General features: G+C 35.4%; 1 protein-coding gene across 3 annotated transcripts in view; it reads left to right on the top strand.

Moving 5' to 3' along the window:
- MRG15 (mortality factor 4-like) overlaps positions 1-15,548 on the top strand; it is a 237,530-nt gene that overhangs the window by 66,491 nt on the left and 155,491 nt on the right. The window lies entirely within an intron of this gene.

Raw genomic sequence — 15,548 nt, 5'->3', positions numbered from 1 at the left:
AGATTGCAAAGGAGCAATTTGGCTTTATGCCTGGTCGATCAACGACAGATGCTATCTTTGGGTTACGACAGATGATGGAAAAGTTTCGAGAGAAGCAACGAGAGCTATATCTGGTATATATTAATCTGGAGAAAGTGTATGATAGAGTGCCAAGGCAAGAAGTTTGGAGGTGTTTGAATGAGAAGAAGGTACTGGAGAAATATGTCAGGTTGGTGCAGGAGATGTACTGAAATGTGAAGACAAGTTCGAACCTACCTGGGAGAGACAGAAAGTTTTCCAGTGACAGTTGGCCTGCATCAAGCTTAGCATTAAGTCAGTCAGTTCCTGTTTAATATTGTGATGGAGGTGGTGATGGAGGAGGTGAGAGAAGACGTGCCTTGGACTATGTTGTATGCAGATGACATCGTGCTGTATGCAGAATCAAGAAAAGTGGCAGCTAAGCTAGAAAGTTGGAGGAAAGTACTGGAAGAGAGAGGTATGAGACTGAGCAGAAGTAAGACAGAGTATATGTGTTGCAAAGTGGATGGCAGCCAGGAGACAGATCTGGAGCTGGAAAGAAATGTCATCAGGAAGGTCAGTGACTTTAGATACTTAGGTTCAACAATGAAAGGGGATGGTGAGGCTGAGAAGGAAGTGGGATGCAGGATGGAGAAACTGGAGAGAAATGGCTGGAGTGCTATGCGATAAGAGAGTGCTGATCAATCTGAAAGACAAAATCTACAGGACAGTAGTGAGACCAGCTATGACGTATGCTATGGAAACTGTGGCCCCTGAGGAAAAATAACATCAGCAGGATGGAGGTAGCGGAGATGCTTAGGTGAATGTGTGGTGTGACCAGAAAGGATCGTCTGAGAAATTACTATGTAAGGGGAACGGTGAAAGTTACAAACTTAGGAGCAAAGATACAGGATGCAAGGTTGAGATGGTTTGGTCATGTGATGAGGAGGGAGGAAGAGTATGTGGGAAGAAAGGTCATGCAGATCGATGTGCAGGTGGCCAAAGAAGAGATGGGGGGAGATGGTGGAGGAGGACTTGAGGATGAAGAACTTAGATGTGGCTACAGCCCAAGACAGGAGGTTGTGAAGGAGACTCACTACAAACAGTGACCCTACTTAAGTGGGAAAAGCTGCAGAAGAAGAAGAAATAGTAAATAATTTCCCTTCTGATATCCATTCTCAATTCTAGTGTTATATTGCCCCCCTCCCAAAGAAAAAAAAAGTTGTATATCAGTAAAACTGATCTTTTATTTTAGCTATCTCTATCACAGCACTCTAATCTCAAGTGCTAAGTTTTTTAATATACATACAAATAAGCTTTTTTGAATCAGAATTGTTTATGCAGTCATGTGTATTAATGTGATTCTGTGATATTAAAAAAACAACTGTATTTGTTACAAACTGAGCTGTTATGTATGCAACATTGTTTTAGAAAAATTTTGGACTTCATTTGTGGCATATCTGTATGTTAGCTAAACATGATGCACAATGCAGTTTTTTAAGGTGAGTGCCAATGAATGATAAAAATTTGTGTCAGCATAGCATTTGCTAAGGGATATAGTACATAATAAACAAAGTTCTATATGAAGGGAAAAAATGAAAAACCCCTTGTAATATATTTTGAAGTTCTTATTAAAAGTACAAACATTTTAAAGCTTGAATCTCTGTACATTTCACTTAGTCTCTTCAGCATACTTGAAAAACCAGTGTGCCCAGGGTTGGAAAAGATTTGGGTTTGGTTTCGATAAGTGCTATGAACAACATTTCTCTGTATAAATAAAAGAACTTTTCTAACTGAAGATGAATTAACTAGGCTCATGAAGGTGACATGGTGTTTCATCTCACAAACAGATGAATTGTCCTGAGAATACATAGTGAGGAACAAGCATGAACTTTGAAGTACAGTGGTCCAATCTAAAGTGGTTTGAGAAACTGTGGCTATAGGGAGGGAGGGAGGGGGGGATTAAGGATTAATTTAATAGGAACCTGAATTTAAATGTCCCCTAAGCTATAAGACCTTGATTTTGAGGTAGCTGCATGGAGAAATTTGTAAAATACTAACAAAATGACATTTTATAAGACTCTTCCCTTCTTGTAATGCACTGGCCAGGAAAATCGTTATCTGAAACAAATGTAAAAAAGGGATTAGTGATTTCCACATTTCATAGCAGTATATCCTTATGTTAGGTTGTATCACATTCTTTATTCCAAAACTATTTTCGCCACATTGTCTTTCTTTCTGTTGAATAATTTTCTTAACTACCAAAGTAAGTTATTTTATTTATCTAAATATAACAAATTATTGTATTTAATTAGGTTTAATAAAAATGCATAAGTAATTCTAATACCTATAAATTAATGCATGTATCTTGAATAATACAGTAGTTGTAAAACTAGTCACATCTGTAATTTATAGCATTTAAAAATATGAATATTTAGCACAATAGATTGGCTTGTTTATCTCATATCACAATGTTGATCTTCATTTAAAACTGCTGCATTTAGCATTGACATAGTACTGAGCTACAAATAGTATGAGTCATTGCTTGGACACCATGCTGTTTGGAAAAACACTGCTTAGGTCAAGGCAGTGTTTTTTTTTCACTGGGTTGCACAAGAACAGTCTTGTTGAAGATGTGATTTTTAGGTTATTAATCTTAGTTAATTTACTTACAAAAACTTGGATTGGCTTTATTCATCTTCTCCATTCTGATGCTATTCACACTAGAACAGCATAAAAATAGAGAGAGAGAGAGAGAGATCACTGTAGTTAGTTATGGTACTGTATGTCTGTTAGTTGATTGATAATTTGAAAATATGATGATGTACTATTTCAATCCTCAAATAATATGCCTCAACAGTTCTTGAATGGGTTAGCATGTCAGCTGTCTCCTGGAATTTTATGACCATACATTTAGTTAACCTGTCCAATAGATTGATTTCCTAAGGCACTCGATTATAATTGAGAAATCAATTATATGGTATTTTACAGATCAGATCACTCTCCATCTGTGTATTTTGAAGTACTGCCTTGAGTAAGATGAAAAGCCAAACGGCTATTGTTCTGGTGAAGTTAATTAAATTAAGGGGATAAAAATCCCTTATTATTTTACAGCCAGTATGCGAAACTCTAAGATCGAAAACTACGATCTAAGAGTTTCATGCTGACGAACCGGCATGAAACTCTTAGATCGTAGTTTTCGATCTTAGAGTTTCGCATACTGGCTGTAAAATAATAAGGGATTTTTTCCCCTTAATTTAACTGCCTTTAGTGTTGTGACAAAGAGTTGTCTATATTATTTTTAAAAAAAATGCATTAATATCAAGTAGCCATGTAGGTCTTCCAAAATTAGTTCTGAAATAAGCACATGTTAAGTTATCTCTCTCTCTCTCTCTCTCTCTCTCTCTCTCCAGGACATTGGAATGAAATGCTAGGCGTAAAAAAACTGATTATTGGAAGTAGCAATCATAATCACTGAAACTTTTATTGGCTGAAAAATGTCTGTTCATAGTTAAGAATTTATGGAGACACAACACACATGTTAAAATAATTACTTTATTTAATATTAAGTAAAGTAATTATTTTAGCACATGTGTTGTGTCTCAATAAATTCTTAACTATGAATGCTGACCACCATGTAACCTTAAAAGAAAGAAAAATGTCTGTTGATGCATGCTTCCTAGATTTATATTTAAGCTTGTTATTTATTAAACATATTTGTGAATCAGTAGTGAGTGATACACACACACACACACACACACTAAAAAAATACAAGAGCAGTTTTCCTCAAAGTTGATTTGATTTTCCTAAAAGTTAGTGAAATATCTACTCCAGTTAATGGAGTGGATAGTTATTGTTTTTTTAAATATTTTATCCTGGCATTAGCAAACCTTAAGTTTGCATTTGAAGTAACTTCATAGGTTGCTTTTTGTCTACCAAGAGAGCAAAAGACTTCACAAAACTTTTTTTTTTTTTCACTGTGAAAAATTGAAAGATCCTATTGATTGAAAGGTAAATCTATAGTACACTGATACCATGGGTGGGCTTAGAGTTAAATAATTTTATCCCAGTATTGCTGAATACATATAAGGTAAAAGGTGATAGTAGTGAAATGACATTCTTCAGTGTTCCATTGACTATCATTCCTTGCCCTTTTGTGTAGTTTTGCTTTGAGGATGATGATGTGTATTTGCCATACTTTTCTTAGGAATTTCATTTGCTTTTAGCTAAAATCAATAGCCTAAAATCCCAAGATAAAATGTACATAATTACATTACCATGGCATGCTTATAAAGATCAGGAAGTTAATGAATCTTTTAACATTTTTGTTTATAGGAAATCTACATTTGCATGAAGATAAATCTTCAGAATTCCATGCATCATCTATCTCAAAAGTTCTGAGTTGTCAAGCCTCCACAGAGTATATTTTATTTGCTTTACTAAAGCTTCTCTAAGAATAACAGTGTTTTAAAGATTACATTCATCTCAGTGGTTATTTTCCTTCCAAAATACAACAGATCTTGAACAATCACTCGTCTACTGATAACATCCCATCTGAGATCAAGAGATATCTTTCATCAGTGACATCTCAGAATATGTCTAGAGATCAAAAACAGTTGTATTTCCAGATGACGTGCAAGCCAGCAAACAAGATCTTTTATCTTTCTTTCTATTCAAGTTAAAATTGCCCCTTTTAGAATAACTTAGTATTTCAGATTCCTTGTTCCTGCAATGTTTTCTGTTTTGGTCAGATCAGTCATTCTGTAGACATCCAACAATTTGAATTCATGGAAGTCTAGTGTTGTGGAGTCTCTTAGCAAGGATTCTTCAAAAACAGAAAAGGTTCTTATGTACATGTAGGTTTCTGTGATTGAGCAGTTCTGTAGAAAGTTTTCAGTATTGAGACCACATTGTAATATAAATAAGGAGTTTACTAAAAATAAGTAATAAAAAAACTCAGCAAGTTTCATGCATTGTAAGACTTACATCATTAGGGATAGTGTACATAAAAGTTTTACATAACAAAAGCCTATTAACAATTAATTGCACATATTAGATACTTTTGATAAATTAAAGATACCAAGAAATTATATACTTGGTTTAATCCTTTATCCAAGTTTATGCCTGAACTATTTTCAGCACTGGGGAAAAAGGTGTGAACCTTTTAGCAACTCATATAAGAAAATATGACTTCTGCATTACTTCGACCTTGGTATCACCTCTGGGTCTGGCTCCCACTGATGAGACCTCAATAAAAGTCGAAACCGGTCTGGGTAGTGATCCTTCCCATAATGCATAGCATTATACATACCTGTAAGGATATGTGCTTTGCATTATGGGATACTAAGGCAAGTAATGTTAGTTAAGCTTCTGTATACGAGTTGCCCCAGTCCTGAAAATAGTTCAGGCGCAAACTTGTTTGCTTACACTTGGATAAATGATTAAACCAAGTACAGGCAGCCCTCAGTTTACACCTCAATTCCATTCCTCAAAAGACGGGCATAAAACAAATCCAATTTTAATGGGAGGTATGAAGTTATGTTCCGCTCAGTCAAAAAATAAGCACATGAAGTATATACTTTGAATATAATAATGTTACACATTATTATATTTAAAGCTTTGATAATACATACATATATATTTGTTAAAATAAAATTATTAATAACGAAAACAAAACAAAATTATATACAAAAAATATGAAACTTCAAAAAGATATTACATATTTCTATGTTGAAGTTCCTGGTTTCTGATCACCTGCATTTTTTTAAAAAAGTATCCAGTGTTAACTGCCTAGATTTTCTTTTTCTTTCTTTAAGGAGTTCAGTGTAAGGTCGAATAGATGCGATTACACTCCTTTTTTTGTTCGCACTCCATTCCCAATCGTGGTCCATTTCGCAGAGTTCATCAGTCAATGTCTCTATGCTTGCAAGGATACGCTGTAAATCGGCCGTTTTCTTTCTCCTCCCTTGGATGTTGACTTAATTGTTCGACTAATTCTTTTAAGTCTTCATTGGGAAGCGGTTTATCATGGCTCCCAAAGACTTTTGTCACATCTTCAGCTATAATATCGTCCAATCCCACCTCTCGCACAAGCTTGGTAACGTCTTCAATAACCTCCTCTTGCTCTAATTACTCGAAGTCGTGCATAAATGCTGGAAGAAGTTTTTGCCATGCTCCTTTTAAACACTTTGTTGACACATCGTTCCAAGCTGCCTCGATGTTGTTAATGCCCTTCAAAATATCGAATGACTGCCAATAGTTTTTCCTGAACTGTCCAAAATTCTTACCATTTCCATAAATGTTATATGGAGGTATAGGCTTTGAAGATTGATATAATCCCCTGATCCATCGGTTGCAAAAGCAATGTTGTGTTTGGGGGCATGTAAACAACCTTGACATCCAATGGTGTTCTTACTTCAGCAAGGTTTTGAGGATGTCCAGGGGCATTATCCAAAAGAAAAAATGCCTTGACTGGCAAATCATTTTCTTTACAGAAGCGAAGCACTGTAGGACAAAAATAATTTGTGTACCAATCTATAAAAATGTCTTGTGTAACCCAAGCTTTCTTGTTCCATTTCCAATAGACTGGCAGAATGACTTTTAGACCCTTGAAGGCACGTGGTGTCTGTGAATGGTACACCAACATTGGTTTAAGCTTCAAAGTTCCGGAGACATTTGCACCCAACAAAAGCTTAAGTCTATCTTTTGCAGCTTTAAAACCTGGAGCAGAACGTTCTTCACAGGAAATGAAGGTGCATGATGGCAATTTTTTCCAGTAGAGTCCAGTCTCATCAACATTAAAAATTAGATCAGGAGAATAACTTCCTTGTTCTACAGTCTCGAAATTCTTTAGGAAAAGCTGCCGCAACATCTGCACTTGCCGCCTCACCACATAATTTGACACTGTGGCACTTACCTCGAGACTTAAATCTCATGAACCAACCTTTGCTTCCTAAAAATGTTTCTTCGCCTCCATCTGTCTTTTTAAGATCCTCAAAAATTGTTTTTTCTTTCTCAGTTATAACAGCCTGCATCAGAGGAATGTTTTTTTCATGAAGTTTACCCCTATAACGTACATGTTTTGCATTTAGTGCTGCCGTAGATTGTTGCAGACTGTTTTTTTCTATCTGCATTTTTCATAATTGTAGTAACAGTCAATGGAGGGTAAGTTCATACTTCTACAGACATTAGCACATGTCTGCCCATCTTCTTTTCAAGCGCGATTGATTTCCGTGCCTTCTTAACATCAAGTTCTGCTAATTTTTCTGCACTTCTGCTATCAGACATGGTATGTAATTACGTACTTTATCAATTTAAATACGTATCTATGTAAAAAAAAATAAATAGAACAATTAGGTAGATTCAACATTAAAACTAGGTTTGATACATATACGTCGTAGTAGCTCAGTAAACACTCAAACACTAGAGTGCCTGCTAGCGTGTCGTTTCTCAGTCAACCACACTACAGTAAGAAAGTATGTGCAGGCAACCAGCTTTATTTTGAATCGGCGTAAACCAAGGGCTGCCTGTATATAATTTCTTATTATCTTTAATTTATAGCATAACCAAGTGGAAAAACTTCCAACAGCTATTCTCTAATCCAAAATGTTTTTGATAACTTCACAACTGTTAAACATAATTGATAAACCAAAATACAAAAGATAAATTTGTTACCGTATGCATGTTGGAACATTGCTAGCTGTTGCTATCATGTTCTGTGGTATCACACGTGTTATATCCTGGCAGTTAATTTTTTATGAAAGCAGACCATACTTGATGTAAAATCAAGCCCTGATTTTTATTGCATTGTGTAGAGATCCTAAGCATTTGTGAGGCTTCTTTAAATTTTCTTGCGAATAGTTATCAATATAAGACATATTTGTTTGTTGCCAGAGTACTTGATAGCCAGTAGTGGTCGTGTGGAATGCCAGGCCTGATTTATGCTCTCTTCTTTTTTCGACATCTTTTACGTGTTCAGACATGTAGATCTCTCCTGACCTCCCAGTCTGGTTTTTTCATGGGGTGACGTGGTTTTGGTGAATTTTTTTTATTACTTATTTTTAGTAAACTCCTTATTTATATTACAGCGTGGTCTCAATACCAAAAACTTCTTACAGAAAGGTTCACGTTCAGCTCTTACAAATTTGAAAGACTTTTCAAGGAATGTTGTAAAGCTCTTCATAGTCAACCTTAATTTGAACTGCAATATGACACTAGTAACATCTCACTGACTGAGATGAAATATTGGAAGAATTAAATGTTATTTTTACTCCTTTCTCAGTGCTTTTTTTAACATGAGTTTTTCCCAGCACTAAGCCTTAACGCACAGATTATGATTATTCATGGTGAAAACATAGCGTGCAAGGCAAAACATTTCAGTAAGTTAAAACTTCGATTGTCTAGAGAATTAAACAGCCAGCCTTTCTTAAAAGACTTTGGGATACAGATATATTACCCAACTGCATGAAAGTTAAAGGGGTCATATCTAAAAAGAAAAAAAAAAACCTCCATATCTACAATACACCAGTTTTGCTCTGCTATGGGAACAAATAGCTGCTATGTGTACTGTCCTCACTGCTACTAACACAGCCATCAGCTCATTGTAGTCTGAGCTCTCAGCTATTCTGAACATCGAATTCTGTTCCATTCTGTTTGGTATTTCAGAAGCCTTTACTCTGAAAGAATTCTTACAAATAAAAAATAAACACATCAAAAAGTACAACAGTTTTTCAGATTCCAAACTCATGCCTCTAGTTCAACCTCTTCATACAGTAGTTAACATGTCATCAAAAAGGCTTAGCACTGCTGCTGCTGTCAGCGCTGTTACTAGACCTAATATTCTTCTTCAAATGCGGTATCCGTAACTTAGCTCCAGAAATAGCTAACAACATTAGGCTTGACATTGCCAGCATTCTTTTTAGATCTTTGCCTCCTAAATGAAATATATCATTTTGCCAATTCCATTGCCCTCAAGAAACTATGTAAAGATAGCAATATAGTCATCACCAGCACTTATAAGGGAAGCACTACTGTTATTCGTAATAACCAGAGAATATAATAGAAAAATGGACATCATTTTCAGAGACTGCTCCACCTACAGATTACGGATTACCTAGATCAGATTACACTCCCACCAAATCTCAGATCAAAAAATTGAAAAATATACTGAAAAAAAAGTTTTTTTTTTTTTTGTATCACCTCACTGTTCATCAATATTCCCTTAAATTGACTCCTTATTACTTATTAAAAAAAAGGGTGTTCTTCCTGTGATCTCTTTCCTTTGCTATCCATTCTGGATATTTCTCTTGGAAGCACAAAATTTATAAACAGATAGAGGGTACCTCTATGGGTTCTCCCCCTCTTAACCCCCCCCCCCCAATATATATATATATATATATATATATATATATATATATATATATATTTTATGGAATAGTTTGAAAACAAGCTCTTGATTCAGTCCCTTTCAGACCTTCTTCTCTGGTTAAGATATGTGGATGATGTGTTTTCTCAATTGGGCCTCATGGTCCAGACACATTAATCTTTCCTCTCTCACCTCAATAGTTTTCACCCTAGAATCTGGTTTACTATGGAAAAGGAAACTAATAATAGTTTAATCTTTCTTAGACACCTTGGCAACATACTTACCCAATGGCAGCCTTCCTTTTCAGCATACAGGAAGCCCACCCACTCACACAGGCAGACACATTCACAAACTTTCTTATTCACTCCTACCCTCAACAGTATGATATCATCAAAACCCTAAATAGAGCTTATAACCTTTGTTCCAATGAGCCTCTCTTAGAGCAGAACTTAATCATATACATTACACCTTCTCTAATGGCTACAGTTCCACAGTATAAAAAAACATGAGAATCCTTCCCCCAATCTTCGACCTTCTCTTCAGAAAGATTTTAGTAATGCTATCTTCATCCCATATGGCAATTCAGAAAAAAGCCAGAATCTTAACCACCCAACCGGCCAAGACATATACAGGGTGTTCGGGATAAATTTGACATATTTATAATTAATTATATTTTTCCGTAAGTTACATGTATTAACACACACTTCTCTTCATTTAAAAGTTTGGACCCTTCTTCATTCATATACAAGATGTCAGAAAGGATGGATAGCTGGAACCCACCTGAATCATGGAAGAGAATAACTTGTATCATGATGATTCGTGCCCGCCATCAAAATAAGGATATTACGACTGCTGCCCAATGCTCCCTGAATACAGTAAAAACAATCAGGCATGAACTAGAGACTTGCAATGGTGACTACGAGGATGTAGCAAGAAGAAAGATCCCTAGCAGACGATCTGATTGCGTTCGTACAGCAGAATTCCTCGCAAATCTGCAGGAACAGGTGTTGAAGAACCCTGGCATTGGAATTCGGGCTTTGTTCGTGGAGTTGCTAACTGTAGTCAAGCCCTGGATAACAAGGGTAGCCAATGGTAGGCCGTATGTATGGCAGCAGGATTCGGCCCCTTGCCACACCTCTGGGAAGAGTCAAAAATGGTTGTCTGAAAATTTCTACGACTTCACCAGTCCAAATGTTTGGCCTCCAAACTCCCCAGACCTTAACCCCATGGATTATTTTGTATGGGGCGCAGTTGAAAAAGACACCAATCGCACTTCCAGTAATACAAAAGCCCAGTTAATGGATAAAATTAAAACAGTTTTTGCGGCCCTTCCCAGGGAGACTGTAGCATCAGCTTGTTCGAGGTTCCGAAGCAGAATTGAAGCTGTGATCGATGCTAATGGTGGTTATTTTGAGTAAATCTTGTTGATAGTATTGTAATTAACTCTGCCTGTAATGTTTTTTTGTCAATTCATTAAATTTAATAGATACAAAGAAGATTTTCTTTTTCCTTACGAAACTGTCAAATTTATCCCGAACACCCTGTATATACGTCCAGGTTACCATGGATGAGAAGTGCATAAAATTTTAATACCATTGATATTACGTTGAAATATATGATGGATAAAAAGTGTAGCAGAGTGATGTATTTTATCCATATTGACGGCAATGTTGTTAAGGAAATAAAATCTCTGCACAGCTTTTAATTTATATCAGAAGGTGATTCTGCTTAGAAATAAGAAGGGGGTGAATGGAACTGCATGATTGGTGATTAGTGCTGAAACATTTGCATCAAAGTTCTTCTGGCTTAGAACTTCAGGTGTGGGGGGGGACTGTATGATTTAATTATTTTAGAAAGTCTAAAGGATATGGATCTATTGAAAAATACAATTTTTAAAAAAAGCATTTTTCATTCAGTAATTCAAAGCCTGTGGTATAAGGTACCTAAGACTTTAAATTTTTCAGGAAATGACAACGTATACTAAAATATTAATTAAAAAACTTTAATCAGTACCTTCCTCTATTTTGGCAATATTACATTGTTATCTTCTGGGAACATAAAACTATGATATGCATATGCAGGCACACTAACAATGGGCAAATGAGGCTGATGAAGGCAACTGAAGTTAGTCCTAGATTCCTAAAAGTGCTCCCTAACAGGCTAAAGTGGGTTGTCTTGGCTGTTGGACTGATGTTCTTAGGATGCAAGCATCCCAAATTTGTTGAGGTTTTGGAAGTTTTTTAGAGCTGAGGCAGATTCCAGGAATAATCTTTCATATTTATTTACTGCAGTGTAGTAAAGTGACTTTCTTCCAGTGTATTCTGTAGTGGGTATCTAGAGCATGGTCAGCAAGTCCGGAGTGGCTGAAATCAGTTGAAATTGTTGAAATCAGATGCAGTCCTTGTGGTTGGATATCCTGATATTAGCTGTCCTGCCTGTTTGGCTGTAAAGGACAGTTAACAGTAAATACCTAATTCTTGTCCTTATACCATAATTAGGTATTTTGTATAGAATACAAAAGAAAGCTATTTATTTGAATGTCATTTCTTCAAAATGGTTTATTGATTAACAAAACTGAAAATCAAAAAAAAAAAGTTTCAACGACTTGCAGTGGTGATCGTGTTATTGGCATTTTGACATCATTCCAAAGTTTGATCAGAGCTTCAAACAATAGTATTTGCTTATTGTTGCACTAATCCACAAGTTTTCGTTCTGGATTTTTCTCATTTACACTCTTTGACCAAGCATTTTTTGAGAGGTTCGTAAGCTTGTGTGTGTATGTGTGCACAAAAATATTAAAGTTAATATTGAGATGACCTCCATTTAGTAAAGTGACTCATGTTTTCTGTTTTAGAATTGAAACTATGCGAGGTCACATGTAATGACAAGAAAATATATTTGTTTGAATAATGAAATACTGTGAGTTGGCATATTGAAAAGGATTATAAAACCAGAGGAAAACCCACGTAAAAATTTATTAGCGTAGAATTTTTACCTATGTATCATGGGCATCATCAGTACAAGATCACAAAATAGCAATTAAACTAACCGGCAATACTAAAAAGTGCCACCTAAGTAGCTAATGTAAGATAACTATAAAAGGTCAATAATTTACTAACTTATTAAAAAAATATATATATATATATATATATATATGTTAAAGATACCAAGCTATTTTAAACCTGGTTTTACTCCATATCCCAAGTATATATATCATCATCATCTTCCTTATACCCTCTTTTACCTTGCGGTGTCGAGGGTCCATCGATCATCGGACCTCACTCCGTTTACAGGATAAAGTGGTCAGCCTTATGCCCCAGTGTATCCTATGGCCTGTAGTGTTGAGTTCTCAAGGCCAGTTTGCCTGCTTTGTGGGATGAAAAACCCCAGAATAAACTGAGGAAAAAACCCTGCTGTCCACGCCCAAACCAGCTAACTTAGCAATGGCTGAGGAAGATCCTTCAGCTCCTCACGTCACCGACGGGAATCGAACCTAGGACACTCCTTCCCAGGCATATGGTTGCGAAGCGCATAGCCACTAGGCTAACTGCGCGGACTTATATATATATTCAGACAAAATAAAGTTAGAAAAGATTAGCTGATTTAAAGAGTACTATCTCCCACAAAGATGTAGGCCAGTGGTTCCCAAACTTATTTGGCTTACTGCCCCCCTTTTCCAGAAAAAATTTATTCAGCAACTCCCTGGAAATTACTCTCAAGATCTGACCAGCTCTATCTGATACATATAAAAGAAAATCAGATCAGCAGTTCTCAAGTTTTAAGTGAACAAACAGATAGAAACAAATTTGTGTTTTATTATGCATCTAGTAGAGATTTTTGAAGTTTGGAAATAAGACACCTTGGAACTGAAATTTTAAAACTATTTATTGAAATCAACAAAAGAAACATAAATTGCACCTAAACATATGACAAGTTGGAGCTGAAATTTTAAAAACACTATTAAAATTAAGAAAACAAACAAACATAAATTGCACATATGTAAAAATCACACATAAAATAGTAAATAATGATCAGTAATATTGAAAACAATCCTAATGAGAAGGATGAGCCTGGTGTGCTGCTAACAATTTATTGATATTTGGCTCTATATTTGTCAGCTAATTGGAGTCAGTTTCTTTTTTTAGTTAAAAGATTTGTTACCGCACTGAACCCACATTCCACTAAATATGATAATGGAAATGCGATTAAAAACTTGACTACAGCCCACAATCCAGGATAAAGTATGGGCATCTGCTTTTGCAACCAGAACTGTTGGTACCCATTTTTGAATTTTAATTTCAATTCCTCATTTGTTGTTACTCCTATCAGTTCTTTTAATTGTAAAGATTCTTCTGTGTGTGTACTTAAAAATGGATCCAAAACCCAATCAGGTATTTTCATTTCAAGAATATCTTTAAATCGTTGTTGAAATCACGATGGAGAGCCTCCAAGTGCTGACAATAGCTGAGCACGTCTTCATCACATTTTTCCACTGTTGATAGATTTGGAAATTAACTGAATTCTCCTCGACACAAATGCAGAAATAACTGCTTTTGTTTTTATTAAAGTTATCTCATCTCCTTGGAGATGTAGATTTGTTTCATTAAATTTGTTAAACGAGTTGGTCAAATAAGCTATGTCACTTTTGAAATTAATCAAGTTGGCTCTTAAAGAATCATCTCTGTTTTCTAAAAACTGTAGCACTGAGTCAAAGAGTTTATAAAATCATTTCAAACAGGCACGCTTTGATAGACAACATACTTCTGTATGGAGCAGCAAGCGATTGAATTCTTCATCTTTTCAGTACAAAGTTGTCCAATCTGTCATTCAATGAATGACTTTTGATTTTGTTGACTGCTGTCATTACATAATGTAATGACCTGTGTAGGTGATCACTCAGGTATTTGGCATCTAAATGTCAATGATGAATTACACAGTGTACAGTGAATACATTTGGCACTGACTCTTTGAAATATGCAATAAAACCACGATAGCTCCCTACCATTGCTGGAGCACCATCAATTGCAACTGACAAGATATTATTCAGAAGGATTTCTTTTTCTTTAAAAAACTCTTCCAATGCAAGAAATATCAATTTTCCTCTAGTGTCAGTTAGCAAATTTTTAGCAATTAATAATTCTTGGCAAATTTTTTCTTCTTTTATGTATCGTACATATGCTAAAAGTAAGGCTTTATTTCCTGGTAAAGTAGACTCATCAAGTTGTATAGAGAGCTGAGTTGTTTTTAAATACATAATGAGTCTTCAACATCTTGGGCCATTTCATCAATTCTTTGTTGCACTGTATTATTGCTCAAAGGAATTTTCTTGATAATATCAGAGGCTGGCTTGTGCAGTTATAGTGCATATGACCTCACTAACAGCTGGTAGGATTAGTTCTTCACCAATATTATGCAGCTTTCCTGATTTAGCAATCAGTAAGGAAATGTTGTAAGAGGTGCACAACCCATCATCATCTAGTTTGGATGCTGCTGAAAACATACCTGCCAATGATGGTTGTTTCAAAAATTTTTCAAAAAAAGTGCTTGAAATAACAATAAATCCTTATTTTTTTTATCAGCATGAACTTTTGTGAAATGTTCTTTTAGTCTTGAAGGTTTCATAGATTTATTTGAAAAAACTTTTTGGCAAATCAGGCACATTGGTAACGTTTTGTTTGTAGGCAACTGAATAAAGCTGTATTTCAGATATTCGATATTATATTTGTCTACATTTCTTCTTGGGTTCAGCCATGATATCATCTGTAAAAAAAAAAGAATTAAATTTACAAAATTGCTATAATGCTATTTCTCGTGTACCTAAACCAAATTATTTTTACAAGATAAGGTATAAAATACTCATGTGAAACCTGCTGTTTTATTGGAACAACAGTAATTTGCTTTTTGTGTAATCCATGTAAATAAGTACCGACTAAGTATCGAATATGCACTACATCAAATTGCTAACTGCCTTGTCACACAATTCAGAAACAATCTAAAACTGATTTTATATGTCTCGTATATTTATAATATTATACAGTAAACATGCACATGTTCCTGCTAATGCGTACTGGACTTGTAAAATCCTGATCACTTGAAAGTGTGTGCCCACCAACACTTTGCTTGTTAAGACCTGTCGTCAGACTTCAACGCAACTTGGCTGTAACTTGTATTTTGTACATTTCCTTGG

Source organism: Typopeltis vanoorti, chromosome 4, assembly GCF_054136105.1.
Source record: "Typopeltis vanoorti isolate ZY-2024b chromosome 4, IOZ_Tvanoo_1.0, whole genome shotgun sequence".
In the NCBI taxonomy this organism is placed as follows: Eukaryota; Metazoa; Arthropoda; class Arachnida; order Uropygi; family Thelyphonidae; genus Typopeltis; species Typopeltis vanoorti.
This window is presented reverse-complemented; position numbering and strand designations above follow the sequence as displayed.